Source organism: Excalfactoria chinensis, chromosome 1, assembly GCF_039878825.1.
Source record: "Excalfactoria chinensis isolate bCotChi1 chromosome 1, bCotChi1.hap2, whole genome shotgun sequence".
Taxonomy (NCBI): Eukaryota; Metazoa; Chordata; class Aves; order Galliformes; family Phasianidae; genus Excalfactoria; species Excalfactoria chinensis.
The window spans coordinates 155484428-155502986 of record NC_092825.1 but is presented as its reverse complement, the minus strand read 5'-3'; the positions used below and the strand labels follow the sequence as shown (position 1 = coordinate 155502986).

The 18559-nt window shown below is 42.0% G+C and overlaps 1 protein-coding gene across 3 annotated transcripts in view; it reads right to left on the bottom strand.

Moving 5' to 3' along the window:
* Positions 1–18559, bottom strand: part of DGKH (diacylglycerol kinase eta) — a 150216-nt gene that overhangs the window by 118647 nt on the left and 13010 nt on the right. Inside the window, exon 1 of one of the 3 annotated variants that reach the window (XM_072358549.1) lies at positions 2814–2930. The exons of the other annotated variants lie outside the window; for them this stretch is intronic. The gene's annotated coding sequence lies outside the window, so the exon portion shown is untranslated. Of the gene's footprint in view, positions 1–2813; positions 2931–18559 lie in introns of those variants that run through there. 3 annotated transcript variants of the gene reach the window in all.

The following is an 18559-nucleotide window of genomic DNA, read 5'->3' as shown; positions in this document are numbered from 1 at the left end:
TTAATCTCCAGCATGCTCAACGGAAGTTTTCCACATGTTCTATTTGGAGGAGCGTGTATTAGTTAGTCGTTCCTATTTTTAGCTGTTTTGCCTTACTTTACAGTTTATCTCCTTAAATAGCAATCTGGATATCGACACAGAACTGCGCAGATAAAAAATAAAACATATTCCCTGTTTCGCATACATTTAGGGACATGGAATTTGCAGTTTATAAATAGGGATATCTAAGTTTGAGAAGTGGTGAAATACAGCATCATACTGTCGAACTAGATATTGTTTTTTAATTTTTAAGGACTTGGTACCTCATACCAATTTTTCATAGGAAATGGATTCACTTAATTTTAGACACTTTTTTGTTTTCTTTTTAAATGATAGAGCTGTAGCAGCTGCTACAAAATCCAATGGCAATCCTGCTTGTATTATAAGCTTTATTCTGAATTCCCTTTAAAGTTGAGGTACCCAAACTTAGGTGGGTAGTATCTCCCTCTGGAGGCCTTCAGAGGCATCTTCCTCTTTCTCCTGCCAAGGCAGGGAACTTCCCACTCACAGCAGGTTGGCTTCAGCATGCCAACTCAGAGTAAGATGCTCATCTCTCCCTCCCCTTCCCAACCACCCATCCCAATCACTGCTCTGTATTGTACCCTCCTGTCAACAATGCTGGTAGTTCCTTGTATCAATGAAATTATTCAGGTCATATTATTCTTATGTTATTTTGAAAGCAGCTATTTTCAGCTGAGAGGTCTTTTAAAATCTCGCCTACACCACCACAACTAAGAGGAGCAAATGGCAACACAAAACCAAAGAGCCACTGAAAAGGACCTGGATGGGAGACGTACATTTCTCAATGGAAATTCATCAATGAATGGCAGTATGAATGGTGAACTGCACCAGTATGGTTTCACCATAGTGGCAGCTTGGGTGCAAAAAACTGCAATAAACACACACACACACACACACACACACAAATAGCTTGCAAAATCTCACTACGAATCAGAGGAAGGTGCAGTTCCTAACAGCTGTACAAAGCTCTGTCCACTGTAGGGAAAAATTAAAGCTTTCAGTTCAACAAAGCCGAGAAGAAGGAAAACCAGATGTATTTTCAAACATGGTAACGACTCACGTAATCAGGTTAGTTAGCAACAGTGGAGCAGGCACTTTCGAACAGCAGACATACCAAACACAGGAGCAGGAGGGGGAAAAAGGGCTCCCTTTTCATACAATGCAGTTTGCTGTTTTTCCTAACTTTCATCGGCATCTGAATTAACCCAAATCCCCTCCTGCAAGTAACGCAGTGTGTTTACCAATGACCTTTTTTGGCTGGCTCTTTTCAGGCTTTTCTTCTTCTTTGCTTTAACTGCACGTTCACTAAACACCCTAACCACACAGGCAGCTTAGTGACAACCTTTGTGTTTCATCTACCTCAGACTTGGAGAAATCAGTCACACCATCCATATGGTAACATAGAACGTTATATGCTAATATATAATAACCTCTTCCTCCTCTGGGGGTACTTCTGGGCTGCCAACAACTTGAGAACATACTTACTGACTCCAAATTTTTATATTACTTTTTATAATACCAAAGTTGGAAACTCATTTAGTCATGACTAAGATTGGAATTTTTTCATACTTATTTTTAGCATTTTACAGCTTTTCATTAAAACAATGCAGTGAAAGGAACGGTTTAAAGCAGATATTTTTGTGATGATGATCTTAGCACAGCACACCTCTGTTCCATAGCAACGCAGACAGTGCAATACAGATGATAACAGAAACATCAATAAAATAAGTAAACGGAATTGTTTAATACTACGCAACGCTAAAAGTTGCCATTTTGCAAGTAACTGAAGTAAAAGAAGAAAGCAGCTGTGTTCATCAGGCAAACATTACCTCGCTTCTCTGTGCTTTGGAAGTAAAGCAGTTTAAAACACCAGTTTATCAACTAATACACATTGGTAAGCATGCAGCAGCACAGTATAATGCCCTCCTTGATAGGTTCTAAATACCTGTGTTCCTGCAGCGCCAGGTATGTGCTTATTTCAGTAAAGTAAGAAGACAGATACTTTGGAATCTGAGTAAAAAGCTTCAAGAGGAAGCTGATCAGTCAGCCCCGACAAAACATGTCTTTCAAAACTGACATTGTTATTAAGAAAATGAGTATGAAGGCAGTCACAAACTGCTGAGCATTTCTATTGTAGTGACTCATTCATTATGCAGTGTTTTACACCGAGCGTTCATAACTATTCGGTTTCATCTTCACAGCAATGGGGATCGAAATAAATCTAGCATAATATTTTTGTACCTCCAGCAACAGTACAAAACCACTGTTTCGATTCCTGCACAACAATACTTCAGTTCCTTGTTATTGTCAATGAACATGAAAATCTTGAGGGGGAAAACGTTATGAGAAATAGATGCAGTTTCATGCAAGTGAAATGCATACACCCCAAACTGAAGGAAGATCTGTGGATCCCCTGCATGTTATTCAGTTAAACCACATACGTTGCAAAGAGAAAGGAAGGTAGCTGTAGATGAATAAAATCATAATTAAAATGGAAATGAAATAGCAGAGAAAGCACACACAGATGCAGGATAGGGAAGATCTAAAACATACTGCGACCAACCTGATTTCCTCCAGTATACTGACTGACGATTATAACACAAATCTGTTTTAGAAGAAACAGTGCTCAGTCTGCAAGTTTACCAAAGGTAACTACAACTACTGAAATTAGCTCAGTTCAAATAAGCTATCCTTAGTCTGCTTTTCCACATACACGCTTGCAATATCAGACTTAATTTCCTTGCAATACTTACTGCTTCACTGATTCCCTAGAACCATGTCCTCTACAACACCAAGGGTCTAGCCCAAGCCTGCTTGCCAGGAGCAACCTCACAAACCTGATAAACAGGAGATCTCCAGTACGTGCTGTGGATCCTATGTCTCTTAAGGTTTTTATACGCCACCACCCTCAGTTATATTTATTACTCCCAACATAATCTAATATAGAAAGAATTCATCCGATTGGCTAAAGCGCACAGCTGGGCTGGGAGTGGAATGCTTCTATATAAAGCAATATTTTGAGCTTCCAGTTTTGGACGTTCCATGAGCACAAAACTTTGAAGGAAAAGAAAATTCCCATCTACGAGTAAATAAGAAGCTGCACTCAAAACATTTCAAGCTATTTAAGATATTTTTAAACATCTGCATTTCTTATCAGAGTCCGCTGCTTTCAATTTGAAGAGCAATGGGAGGCTGCAGCAGTGCACGGCTCGAAGCACAGCACAGACACTCCTTCCACCCCTCTGCGCCACACCGCCTCCCAAGATATAGGGAAGACACAGGGGCTAGAAGATAGGAGACACAAAGAGGGAAACGCTCATCTCCCAGTGCAATTTGTGTTCTCACAAAAGCTTCCTCGCGTGGAATGGCCTCACTCCTACAGGTAAATTAAGGACTGAAATATGAAAAGCACAAGTGATGCAGGCAGGAGCTCAGAATAAAGAGATGGAGGCAGAAATAAAGGGAGGTGGACAAAGTGACACAGGAGGCCTGAGTGTGAAAGAAGTGTAACGAGATTTGGGGGAGAATAAGCAGGAAAAGCACACTAAGAAGTGCCGATATCACAACTTCCACTAAACCAAAGCCCCCTGCCTTCCAAGGTCACCTCATCAGTTGACACCCTGATTAGTCTAGACACTGTAAAACCTTATATTAACATCTTTCAACTCTTTCTTAAAATCCTTTTGAGGTAGCAGCTGGTTAAAGCAGCATTCTAATAAAGTGGAAGCTGTTAGTTATATTCCCGTAGAATTTGTTCTCATGAAATGCGCCTGATCTACACATATCATCTACTTACTTATCTATAAAGAAAGTCAAAACGTTTAGGTGCCCATTACAAGAAGCATTTCTCCTGTTTTTTGCAAGCATCCTTTTGAAATGCTCATTATGCAGCATTTGCAGTACTGTACAAGCTCCGAAGCCCTGTGCAAATTCAATCCAGCAGCATACTCAGTGAATTAAAATACAATTCAATTTCCCATGCTATTTTGATTCGTATTTTCCATAAAGATATTAACACAATCAATCACAAAACACTTGACACTTTGTACTTCTACAGAGCAGTCTTAAACTGGTAGGACTGCCCTATCAAAAGTCATTTTCATGCAGTGGAAAAGGGCATGGGAAAGATTAGATCTGCGCAGCCTAGTTTTGCCTTGAACAGTGAGTGAAATCATCAGAGGGAGCACTGAGAAAGTTATTTGTGAGTGAATTGTTCCTGCTACCCCGACATTGCTGCCTTGTTCAGGTTTCTCATTTATCCTGCTCTTTGATGGATACTAGTACAGCTTCTCACAGATGACCTAAGTGCTAGCTGTGACTTGTAACTCCCTCCCTGCCAAGTCCCAACACAGTTGCCTCTTTGGGATCCCAGCAGCTCACCTCAACCTATCTAGATTAATTATGTACAGTACAGCAGAAGAGAATTTAAAAAGAGCGTAGCCAGCAGGTCGAGGGAGGTGATCCTCCCCCTCTACTCTGCCCTGGTGAGGCCTCATCTGGAATACTGTGTCCAGTTCTGGGCTCCCCAGTACAAAAAAGACAGGGATCTCTTGGAAAGAGTCCAGCGGAGGGCCACAAAGATGGTGAAGGGCCTGGACCATCTCCCCTATGAGGAGAGACTTAGGGAACTGGGTCTGTTTAGCCTTGAGAAAAGAAGGCTGAGAGGGGACTTGATCCAGGTTTATAAATACCTGAGGTGTGGGAGCTATAGTGGCGAGGCTGGTCTCTTTTCAGTAGTGCGTGGGGACAGGACTAGGGGCAATGGGCTGAAACTCCAGCATAGGAAGTTCCGCACGAATGTGCGCAAGAACTTCTTTACGGTGAGGGTGACGGAGCACTGGAACAGGCTGCCCAGGGAGGTGGTGGAGTCTCCTTCTCTGGAGATATTCAAGACCCGCCTGGACGCCTACCTGTATGATGTGGTGTAGGGAGCCTGCTTTGGCAGGGGGGTTGGACTCGATGATCTCTAGAGGTCCCTTCCAACCCCTATAATTCTGTGATTCTGTGATTCTGTGAATTAACATACCTGAGAATGGCTAATGCAGAGATGAAAAATGAATTACTGGGAAGATGGAGGCGAAGGAAAGAAGTACACTTTACAGAAATATCTGGCATCAAGACCAAACTGCTCCATTGTTGCCCAAGGAGGTTGTGGATGCCCCATCCCTGGAGGCATTCAAGGCCAGGCTGGATGTGGCTCTGGGCAGCCTAGTCTGGTGGCTGGTGACCCTGCACATAACAGGTGGGTTGAAACTGGATGATCACTGTGGTCCTTTTCAATCCAGACCATTCTATGATTCTATGATTAGGCTCTGTGTTAGAAAATGCCACTGTACCAACACCACAGGGACAAAGTAAAATCTGACTGCATAACAGCAATGAAAAAAAGAAAAGGGACACATAAAGGATGAGGTGAAATGGGATAAATGTTTTAATAGAGGCAACCTTTTCCTTCTGTTAATCAACAAATAGAAGGTATAAGTGAAACAATGTGAAATTAATTCTATCATACACGCTCCTCTTAGAGCCATAAAGAAAAGGTTCTATATTTGTTATCTGTATGCTCAGTTTCCCTGTGTCTCCCCGATAGCTATGCTTATTTCATATTCTTTTGGTAAAACAGTTTAGTTGTGCAAAGTGGTTTTTTAATCAATTTTTCATATTGCTTTTCCTACTTAATCTATTTTCACTTGAAAAAAGCACTACGGTCACATACAAACAGATGGTGGAATGCATTTCTGACGGCAGATATCATCTATATTTACCTGCATCATGAAGAGGTTTCTTGAAGGCAAGGAACGACAAAAGGAATAAGAATTCTCTAATGAGAAAGATACTAATATTTGAAATTGTGAGTGTTTAAAAGTACTCAAAGATTTCTTGAGAAATGTTATATGAACATTCTACGTGGATGATGTTAACCTGAATGAAAAGACACAGCTGGAAGATCATATGGATGTTAAAAAAAAAGATGCCTTTTCCTCACAAAAAACAAAAATAAATTGGTTTAGGCTCTTCCAACATCGTCTGTAACACAACAGATGAAGATCGGCCCATTATAACCAGACACTATTCCAGATACATCTGCTGCACCTCAGCTTTGAAGTTTATTAGTTCGTGACTTTATTAGAGGGGCCTAGGAGTAAGCAGGTAAATGGAACGTAGTTCATTAGCAGCTATGAACAAAATACACCCTAATTCAGTGTCGCAACATGCAAAGTGAATGGAATTAGGGAAAGCAATTTTAGATAATGAAATTTCAAATACTTTATATTCTATTAAGTTGCTTCCAGACTCCGTCAGACAAAAGACAGACAGACAGAATCAGTAACAGAGTTAATTATCCCTCTTTCAGATCTTTCCAGCGCAACAGCCTGTTCTATTGATAAATTGATTCGCCAAACTAATACTGAGGTTTAAAACAAAGAAGTTTATTGAGCTGCTAACTTATGGCTTTACGCAGGTTTCGTTTTCAAAGATAACTTATTACATTGGCTTTGGTAAAACCGCTGCACCTAACAGCTGCAACGTGTGACAAACAAATGTGGTGCAACTGTTAAAAACAAGCATCTTATTTAGAGATCATACATGAGGGTTGTTTTTTTTTTATTTCCACCCACCCTCCGCAACTATTGACATGTTCACTGGAAAAAAGTGCTCAGCGCTGCCAAGGTATATTGTTTATTGGCAGAGAAACCAAGCACTCAAATGAGTAGTTACATCAGGTATGCATTCAGCATAAACCAAACATCACTCGCAGTGAGATGATGCAACAAATTGAAAACTAGAGGGGAAAAAAAAATAATAAAAGAAGCTGTGAAAGAGAAGCGAGTGTGATGTTCCCAGCAACCCTGCAATGGGCACTAAGGCAATAAAGTACTGATTGTGAGCAGGCTGCCGCTCCTGGAGTCATTATTTTTTGACACTGTGGAAGGTTGGCTGACAGATGCCATTAACAGGTGCAGGGCCGCAACAGATGCCAGCCGAGCCCTGCTGACACACTGTGGCAGGTGCTGCCCATCAATTCACCCAGGGGGGGGCTGGGGGGCACGGGAAGGTGACCCCTCCAGCCGCACCACCTAGAACCTAGAAACAGAGCAAAACACTGAGAACAAACCCAGACAATGGGCTGTATCCAAAGGCTGTTCTCTCTGGGCTCACCTTCCTGAGCACAGCTGTCCTTCTCTTCTAGTTAAGCATGTGTGTGCCAAGCAGAGGTAGGAGGAGGTGCCTGTGGATGCATAACCGGGACTGCCAGCACTTCACAAACCCCATGATAATGAACTGCTTCAGAAACTGAAAATAAGCTTGGAAACAGGATTGCGAGTTCCTACTCTGGTTCTATAAAATGTCTAATTCTACAAGCCTTGCTTGTAAAATCAAAGTTCTCTCAGAGGTAGTTGCACTCATATAATTGATGTGAGCTTTTTTTATTGGTTGCTAAGGCTTTCCCCATTTCCTGCTTGTGTAAAAGGGCCGTATTCTCTAACCCTGCATTAACTCCCCAGAATTTGCATAGTTTGAAATCATTGCTTGCACTTTGCTTGGAACAAGCGCTCCCATTTACTCCACTCACCAAACCCAAGAGAAGCTGTTTCCAAGCAAGGATGAAAGTTTCATAATTGGAATCACAGAGAGAGATCCCCTGAGGTCTCTCACCAAAAGCTTGAGAGCTCAAAACAGAACAGGAATCACCCTGACACCTTTCCCAGCAAGAAGCCATTTCATCTCCCTTCAGTGGAGCAGCTCAGGGCAGAGGGGACTTCTGTTTATCCCACTCCAAAACACATATACTTTTAGCTACCTCTCATCATCCCAAGGGCTTCTAGCCTGCCTCTAGCATCCTTCATAAGCCATCAGACAAGACAGCCTTTTCCACACCCTTCTTCCATGTAATGACTTCGTAACAGCCTCTCCAAACACATTACTCTCGTTTTGGAGAATGCATTTCTCTCTAGGAGATCCAAGTGGTCCTTAGGAGCTCCCAGGTCTGTCACAGATGCTTCCTTTTGTCTGGAAATGGTGAAGCCTTTCATCTCAGCATTCACAGTTATAAACTGAGGCTGGGTGGTGTGGCAGAGCCATTAGCCAGCCATCCAGCCTCCACCCTCTTTCCCTTGATGTACACACAGCAAAAGACAACAAACAGTTCTAGACCTGTAGCTAACACAACAAATGATTAATAATCCATACCACTTCTATCAATAGCAAACATTCAGAACTGCAAAGTGAATCACAGAATCATAGAATGGCCTGAGTCGGAAAGGACCTCAAAGATCATCCAGTTTCAACCCCCTTCATAGGCAGGGTCACCAACCACTAGACCAGGCTGCACAGAGCCACATCCAGCCTGGTCTTGAATGCCACCAGGGATGTAAAACATCTACCAACAAGTGAAATATTTAACAACTGTGAGCAAACTCTCCTTGACTACCAGTGGAGATACCAAGTCCCTTCTTCAAACTCTTCCTTTCAGACTGGAAACTCTCAGGGCTTTCCTCAATTCAGCCTGCTCTGGGCATCTCAAAACTGCTTCCATCTCCTTCCATCACTTCTATGGCTCCCCTGTTTTCCTGCAAATTCCCAAAAGTAAAGGTGCAAAGACCCCTCTCTCCTCCTCTAAAGACAGCATAAAGCAGAAAATAGTAAGAAAGCTATTTTTTATCCCACTTCCCACACTTGTGTTTCTCTGAACAAAATCTACACAACTTGTAGAGTTAACTGTGAATAAATCAGTTTAAATACTTTATCATCTGTTAGGGTCAGTGTTTTTTTTCCTACATTGAAATCTAGTAAGAAGTAAATCCGGATGTTCTGGGAAGTCCAGAAATTACTCACAAGGTCCAAAAAGAGAGCAGGAAGAAGAGGCATTAACATGGATATTTACACTCTCAAAGCAATAGGACTCATACTTCTATTTTCACAACCATCACAACCTCAGCTCCTAAGGAACTGCTGGGTTTGGGCAGTCTGTATATTAGCAGGATGTGTACACACTGGCTTCACCTTTGAATTCAGATTTATGTGTAAAGGAAAATAAAGTTACCCTTGGTTTTCATGCTTTTACTTCAGCTATATTCCTAACAGAATGCCTTAAGTGTCATCTAGTTTTCAAGAACATCCATTATTAATGACTCTAGACACGTAAGTCACGTTGGATTTTCTGGGTGCTGAGTGCTCTATAAGAGCTGCCCCATCTATTGCTTCATTACCACCATACCACTCCATGCACCATCTGCTATGTTTGAAAACAGACAGCACACTACTCAGAAGTAACTTCTTTTTGCTCACAAGGAGAACGGTTGGTTCTCTTGTGTTACAGAACTGAATTTCATAACAATACGCTACTCCTTACATCTCTAAACTTAAAACACTGCAAATTACATACTTGGTACAGATGTTAACACTGCAAATAAAAGGAACTTCCTTCACTTGTCAAACACTTGCACAATTCACACTAGGTTGTAGCAGCTGACCATGAAACAAAGGCTCGCTCACTCTTCTCTCACTACACGTGGATACAATGCATTTCAGCTTTGTTCTTCTGCTACTTTGATACTAAAGCACTTGAGAGAGCCCATTATTTAATGGTTGAAGGGAAACCTGCTCGATTAAAACCGCACAGCTTTTTCTTCCGGGCATTTCATCAGAAAGGTAAGAATCCATCTCTTTCTGAAAACTAAAAGGAAGCATGGACATTCCCAGTTGTTGTCATGGATACAGCTGCTGAGAAAAATGTCATTGTACCCCTGCAGATAAACGCATGTGCCAACTGCTTTGAATATGTGGGGGTAAAACCACTGCAGATGTTAAACATTCTCACATGGTGATCGGCTTCCTCTCAAAACACGCACTAAACACTAAGAAAAATAAGTTATTTTTAAGCATAAAGGTTATGGCACGAAGGCTAGGCAGCTTGAAAAGAAAAAAAAAAAAAAAAACGTTGGCACTTTCATAGTTCATGATGTCATGGAGGAAAAAATATTATGGAACAATAGTATGAGTAAAGGATCAAGTGTCAGCCCAACTTTGAGTTATCTGGATTTTGTCAGCGCGGGTTATAACAGTACTGTTAACTACAATAACTATATTTCTTAGGTCAATGAACGATTTAAAAACCCAAACAAATAAGGAAAGCAACCAACACAACATTGGAAAATTCTGAAACGGGGAAGCTCTGATCCTGATTAGAGCACCTCACCATGTAGGCATTTTTATTTGGTCTAGGGCAGATCCAATCTCTCTCTGCTTCAGCTTTACGTAACCCTGCACTGGGAAAAAAATGAAGGTGCTGAAAACATGAGACAGTTCTTCCTCATGCCATTTTCTATATCCTCTAACCTAGGTCCTTAGGTGAAGACAGCAACCAAGATTCTCCTGGATTTTGAATGTATGCAGGTACAACACTGCTAGCCATATTTCGTTGCACCCTTCTCATGAGAAAAAGCAAATAATGCCCATACAGAGAGCAGAAGCAAGGCTTTGGATTCTCCTCTCCTTTACCAGAGGAAGCATACAACTCCCCCTCTCCTCTTACACAGTCCTTCAAATACCATGCTACTAAATAAGCTCACAGAACCTGGCAGGCTGCTCCTAGGGCCTCCATTACCTTGAGCAGGTGAAAAAGTGAGGGCTGTTCCAGGAGCAGAATGGCGAGTTTAGCGATGAGCCACACAAAGACAAAAAGGAAAAGAGAGAGAAGAATTGTTCCCTCTGTGCAAAAAGAGTTCTTTAGGAGAATGGGAGAAATCATCCCAAATTGAGGAGCTAATTCACCACAGTACAAAGAACGAAGAAATAAGGAAGTAGGATTGAGCTCCCTGCCATAAATCTCTCCTCGTATTTGGGGACATGCCTGAACAATACAATGCAGTGTTTTGCAGAGATATGTGAGCTATCGCTAAATGAAGTACATTGGAACTGGAAGCAAGATAACCACTGTAGCATGATGTAACACCCCAGCTAATTAGCTCCTTTGGGAACAAAGCACAACATGGCTATGCTGGAACCAGAAGGCAAGCAAGTTCATTTGGGGCTGGTGAGGGCATCTATATGCAGCATCACCATCTTTCAGACAGACACGTCATCAGTATGACAACTGAAAATAAAGCTGATACAGAAGGGAGAAAAAAAAAGCCAAAACCAAAAAACAAAGAAAGAATAAAAAGAAAGAAAACACCTCACAGGAAGAAGCACATTGCATGTATTTTTCTGATAAAGTACCTCCGAAGTACACACTGTGAAAAAGAAAGCTCAGAACATGTAATTACACCACAACATTTTGACTGTTTTTTCAATTTACAAGAGTAAATAGTGCACAGACCTCACTTCAGCACAAATTCATGGAATTATAGAATCCTTAGAGTTGGAAGGGATCTTCAAAGGTCATCTAGTTGAACTCCCCTGCAATGCACAGAGACACCTACAGCTCTGTCAGGTGCTTTAGTCTGAAAACATTTCCCCTTGTCCTATCACAATGGATCCTGCTACAGAGTCCGTCCCCTTCCTTCTTGCAGCCCCCCTTTAGATACTGAAAGTCCATTCTCAGGTCTCCCCGGAGCCTTCTCTTCTCCAGGCTGAACAGCTCCAGCTCTCTCATCCTGTCCTTGTAGGAGAGGTATTCCATCCCTCGGTATCATTTTTGTGGACCTCCTCTGGATGCACTCCAACAGGTCCACGTCTCTCCTGTGTTGAGGACTCCACATCTGGATGCAGTATTCCGGGCAAAGTCTTCACAGCGCAGAGCAGGGGGGCAAGATCACCTCCCTTTCCCTGCTGGCTACACTTCCTTCGATGCAGCCCAGGATTCCTATAGGGCTGCTTTCACAGTAGGTATTTATATGTAACCCAGCGAAGAATACAGCTGCTGACTGCTGTTCTTACATACCTGATTGACGCTATGGCCCAAATCCCTACCCCAAGGTCCACTGGTACACTTAAGTCCTTTGAACCCATTCAGTCATTTTAGAAAAGAAAAACACACAAGAACAGAAAATGACTTAAACTGTGAAAGAGTTCATTTGTGGCCATTCCCCCCCTTCTCTCCAGAGCAACAAACAGACCTCACAGACATGCCGCAACAGCTCAGAAGAACACAGTTCAACTAAAGAGAGAATTAGAAGCCTTTCTAAACAAACGTTCAATAAATTCTATAGTATCTGTCTCAGCTTAGGAGCTGTAACTTTCTCCTCAGAAATTAAAATGCTTTCTGAAGATAATATCACAGGTACCTTCATCAGCTTCACAGACAACTACAGCAGGGGAATACCCATCTCAGAAGACACACATGCCTGTGAAATTAGAAGTTTATACATACAGAATGGTTTCCAATACTGACAACAACATCCCAGTCCTTCGATCCCACTAGCCTACCCCACCTTCCCAGCTGTCTAGCACCAACCAAGAAAATAAAACTGTCCTCAAATTAGAATGGGTTCTTATCCTCAGGAGACACAAAAGGCTTCAGAAATCATCATTTTCGCTCCATAAGAAGGGAACCAGTTGGCTGCATTTCTAAGACAGCCAAATCATGTTTTTACTATTTGGGCTCAGATAACAGCAATTAAAAACACACTCTTAACTGAAAGAACATCACAAATTCATGGGTAGGGACCCACCTGAGAAGAAGTAAGGAAAAAAAAAGAAATAATAATAAAATAAAATAAAATAAATTGAATGCCTCAGGAGCTAAAGATTGTAGAAAAATAATGAGCACTTTCATAAGCTGAATATGCCCTCCAGGCAACATCTTTCCTTTTAAGATCCACCCACAGAATTAAGCTTGTCCCATAAGCACCAAGTAGTCACGTACAAAAATTCGTGGGAGAAAAGCTGTTAAAAGCTACTACTACACACAGTAACTGATATGGTGCTACAGTTCCAGGGCCCTCAGATCACCTCACTGGCCAAGCTGCCCCATGGTAATTTTAGGGGCACGCATGCAGTAGCAAGCACAATCTACAGGCATTTAAATCCTGCTTCTTGTTTGCTACAGACTTCCTCACTGTGAAGTAAGAAAGTAAGGTGTGGGGGAAGCACAGTGCACAAAGTACAAAGTCACATACACTCACACCTGCTGCAGTGTTACTCCATATTTCTTTATATATGGCTCAAGTATATGGAGTACTACACCCTCCTGACTGATGCACTGCACTCACTCTCCTCCACCGAGCTTCCATTCTAGCTTCTGTTGGCCATGATGACAAGGGAAGACACCCTAAAAGCTAAAAGAAAATAAAGAAATAATCCATTCATCAGCAACGTTATGTCTACGTTTAGGCCAAAAAAAGAAAAAGAATATAAAAGAGAGAGAGAGAGACTATCAGGCCACTGAAAGAGACAGTCAAGTCATTTGCTGTGATGTGACAGTCCCAGGTGTACAAGACACCACCCAAAACACAGATCCCAAGTTTGCATGCAAACAGCAAAGTACCTTCAACCATGCCTTCATTTTGTTTCTCCCACCAATGCTCCAGCAGCCACTTGCCTGTGTGCAATGAACCCAGCCTAGGTTGCCAAGAGAGACTGCAATCAGGAGTAACGCTTACTGCTGAATATGCTCAAATGGCCTTTCACCATATATCAACTCTAAGTAATAAAACATCAAGACTACATTCTTGTTTCAGTTTAGAATTAGTTTTTACAGCCAACATATAAAAGGCAAAAGTTGTAATAGACATGCTATGATGTTCTTAACTAGAGCAATATAAACAGCGTTTCTATAATGGGCACTACTCTGAACTTCGTCAGGGAACTGCCTGAACTTCAGACTTCGCCCTGGCACTGCTTTTCTCAAATGCTAAACCTGAAAGAAACATCCGTAAAGAGAAGAACAGTCAAGCTATACACAGTGCTTAACTACATATACAATAGATACACAGAGACACACGTAGGTTGCTCTGAAAGTAATGCCTCCTATTTATTTCCGTGAAAAATACAGTGGGTGCAAAGAGCACAATAACAGTATTTAATAGAGTGAATTCTCTGCCACAAAACACTATTTTTCAACACAGTCACCACTGTTAGCTATGCATTTTCACCAATGAAGAACAAGAGCCTGCACGTCATACTCATAAAAACCTGCATTGACGGATGTTAATGTATACAATTCTTTTCGGCATGGAGGAATTAGCTGTCACACCTTTGCTTCATCCACACTTCTACGTCAGATGCCATTCTGTCAGACTGCCCCGCTGTTGCCACTTGTCACATGGCAACAGAATAGAACAAGATACTGGTGGGAAGGTTCAACCTCTACTGCTTTACCAACGATGCCTGCATCTGATGTCATGGGCCAACCTAATAAAGTAAGAGGCATTACTTTTGGAGCAGTTCTTATATATATTGTAAATTTTCACACAGAACGTATGGAAATTCTCACTGTAAGCCCCATTTGTTTGGGTAAAAATTAAGTGCAGATACAGTCACATTTCCAGTGTAACCAACTCTAGGGAACCTGCTTTAGCATGGGGGTTGGACTAGATGGTCCCGTACAGCCTCTACTCTTCTGCCATTTTGTGATAAAGAAAACCTCAGGCTATTATACAATTTAATAAGATACTGTTCAGGATTTTCAATCTCTCCACTAAAAAATTAAGGCAATTTTGCAATTAAAACAAAGGCCATCATTAAATACAGCATCATCGACAACTATTTTTCTTCTGTGGATATTGTGTATTAATTTTATCATAGAGGTTAGTATCATTCATTTTTCTATAAATTACACTGCATACCTCTCCAATGAAAGAAAACACAAATGCTTTTTCATGTGCTACAGAACTGGGCACACAAAGAATCAGAAGTTGAGTCTCGCTTAACACCTTGGGGACAAGAGCTGACATTGGTATTCTTCTATAACGATATGCCTTAGCATGACTGATAAGTGGTACTAACAAGTCAAGACCCACAAAGTTTAAGTGGTTCAATGTCAAGTAAAAGGGAAGATCAAGTTGAGGCTCAAAGAGGAGACAGACAGTCTTGCTGCTAAATTACACTATCAGAGATGTTTCACAATTGCAAAGTGTTTAGCAGAGAGAAAACACTAAGCATATCCAGGACACAAAAAGGGTCAGAGAGCCGACTGTCACCAAGGTTCCACATCGAGCACCACTTTGCTGTCTTTGATGGGTCCTATTCTGTGCCGCACTCGTGATCTCCAAGTCACCCTTCAGCACATGCAAGAGGTGCACAGTCACCTCTGTTGGTAGAACTGTGATATGAGAGGAACTGTGGAGATGGTGCACCATAAAACCAAACACCCCCAGTGGCACTGTTCAGCCTCTTGGTCAAAGCCTGGGTCATCCAAAGCGATGCAGAACAACAATGCAGAAATAACTTCGGTTTTTGTCATTTCTTTTGTCATAGAGCAGTTTAGTTCCCAGCTCCCAGGAGCGTCCATTCAAATTTTAATTCGAATCAGTCTTGTGGCAAATCAGCCAGTGCTAAAATAGCACTGAAATAGACAGAAATCTGTCTAGAGAGGTTTAGAGAGAGAGGAAAGGTTTTAGAGCTTGACAGGACATGACATGATTCCATACCACTGATCTGCATTCACACACTTATCTGTAATGCAAACAGAAAGCTATTTAAAGCACTCCAAATTAGGTACACTAAGCGTACTCTGGCACCTTACACAACAGACAGAACATCACTCCTGTTTCATGCTGTAAGGCAGTGGAGAGAGGGAAGTAAAGGTGCTTTTTACCTTCTACAATCTTTCCTGAACTTGTACCATTGAAAAGAATTCTCTTTTTTTTTTTACTTCTTCTGATGGTATCTAAACAAGCCTTTACCTGCTGACAAATCTTCCTTAGCAGACACAGGTTATCCTTGACATGCATGAAGAAAACAGAGAATACCTAATATAAAGTGGGTCAGGAGCCGAACACATCCTGGTGATGTGGAAAAACGTTATTTGCAAATAATGGCTCTGAGCAACCTTATGTTGCTTTGAAAGCGTCCCTTCTCTAAGCATGGAGGTGGCACTCCACAAGTCCTGTCCAACCCAAATAATTATTATGCTTCTGTACCAAGCCCTGTAAATACTTTTTACCTACAAAAAGCCCCCTTCTATATTCTCTCACACCTACACATGGTAATTTCAACTGTGGATGAGCTATAAATAACCCTAGTGAGTATTTCAAAGAAAAGGTATAATCATCCTTAGCATAAAACCCAGCAGAAGCTCATTTACCTCTTTCTCTGGCTGCAGGGTTTGGGGGGTTTTTTTAGCTCAAATAGAAAAAAAATATAAAAATTCCCACTCATTTCCAACTGCTCGCTGTGAGGCAGCCTCCCAGGGACACAGGTTTATCACAGGCTCAAAGGGTAATCTGAAATAGCAGCCCTTTGTAAAACTGCTGAGGAAGGGTGGGGAAGGAGCAGAACCTGCCATGTTAACTCCTTTCATCTCCTCCCCTCACCGACCAAGTGCAAAACTGACTCGATATATTGGGTTTTGGTTTTCTTTTCTGCCCTAAATAATGCAAGGAAAAAGGATTACAAAAAAATTTAACACTCGTACTTATTCATGCACACACACATAGACTGAAGTGCTGATCGCTTTATGCAAGAATTAAGATTGTCTGAAGTGTACGTGTAATCAGAGCCACACAAAGGTTAAAGAAACTGGAACAGAGATTATGTATTCTTTTCAAACCCACAGCTATACACTGCTATCAACGTTCACCTGGGAACGCCAGGTAACATGAGATAATATGCAAAAGTACCGACGGGATTTAACCATGCAGCCTGATGTCAACCAGCACATTTAATAGCTTGCTTTTGACAAGAGCTCATCAGAAGTTCTGCATTTCTTGTTATCTTCTTTTCCTTTGAAACTCTGAGGAAGCAGCAGAACACGGTTTTTCAATGAAGCATCAGGGACATGGGTACAAAACTGACAACCTTCTGAAGCCCAGAGCACTTTTATTTAGGGATTCTATAACATTAGCAAGCGGGGCAGGGAAGGAAGCTTGCCATCTAGCAGAGAGGATGCAAGCACAGGCCCTAACAGGCTGACCAATACAGGTAAAGTCCCCTTCTTTTCCAGAAGCAGACAAGAAAAGGCATACAGGTATTCACATTAGTCCAGGATTCATGCGTAGTTCATTCTTTATAACAAAAAATAAAACTCAAGCTGCAGTTAACTGAGCTACATAAGAAGCCTATCTCAAGTTTTCTTTTCCCTCCACAAAAGCATTATAATGCAAACTTCCAGACTACATGCACAGTTCGCTTCGGCAAGTTAACTCATTTGAGAGAAAAACAGAGGTTAACAACATCGGTAGGAGCTCAGGCTTCACAGCTCTTTTTGTTTGTTTTTGCCTTTAATGAGAAGTTGTGTAAACAATAAAAGCATTTTGTATTTCTTTAAAAGCTGGGGTTTAATCAGAACCATTTGCTCTTCATCTCAAACCCAAGTAATTCGGTTGTACCAGTTCCTCACTGCAGACCTATATCGTCTCAGTATTCCTCACAGGAAGAATTTGTGCGATATAAATACAGCAAGTTAACACGAAGGAATTTGTGTAGGCACCATGAACAACACCATACAGGAGCTGGACTCCACGATCGCTATGGGTCCCTTCCAAGTCAGGGTATTCCATGCTATTATTTCAGTGATGGGATGCTTGAATCATCACAACCACTTTTTGGACTCTCTTTTACACAGAAAGCTGAGACAGAGGCAATCAGTGTTTGTCAGCACAATAACTCAAGTGAAGCTTTCCAAGATATCAGGCAAAAAAATGACAGTAACAGCTGAAAAATCATCAAAAAAGGTACACTGCTTTTCAAGTCAACAATTCCTCAGTGGCCGTCTGCTCCCATAGAAGATCAATGCCTTCAAAACAGGCAGCATGGTGCAAAACTATCCAGAGGAGCAATCTCAGACCTGCACCTTCTCTGAGACTCCACACCCAGCCTAAGTTTGGGGTTTGGACACTTCTCTCTTCATTGTCATTACTGGGAGGGAGAAACCTTGCAGAGTTGCAGGGTGAAGGGGAAAGGGATGCTGCCCTTTCTCAGCTGCAGCTCCTGAAGAAACAGGGACAGCAGCAGGAAGGAAAAGAAGGGATGATCAGCAAGATGTCTCTATGGGAGCATTAAAACAAACACAGAAGCGTGTGCCTGTTCTCACAACCAACACAAAGTGCACACAGCGAGGGAAGAAGTCTGCCTGTTGGCTCCTGGTGAGCTTCATGGATGTCCTGAACCTCTTATACCATCAGGAGCTGGGAGGCCGCTGACCTCCCTCCTGCTCCCCAGCACTACAGCAGCTTGCAGGACTACCAGCTGTCAGACCAAAGACAGCCAAACAGAGTTGCTAAATTTAAGCAGCCACACAACAGGACATAACTGACCAGAGCAGCATGACGGCCCTTTAGATCCACTTAATTCACCACAGGCACGAAAGACCGAGGCAGATCTTCCCAGCACGAAGCTGTGCCAGAAGCGCAAAGCGACTCCAGCGGCACGGCTGGCTTCCTTCAGCAGGGAC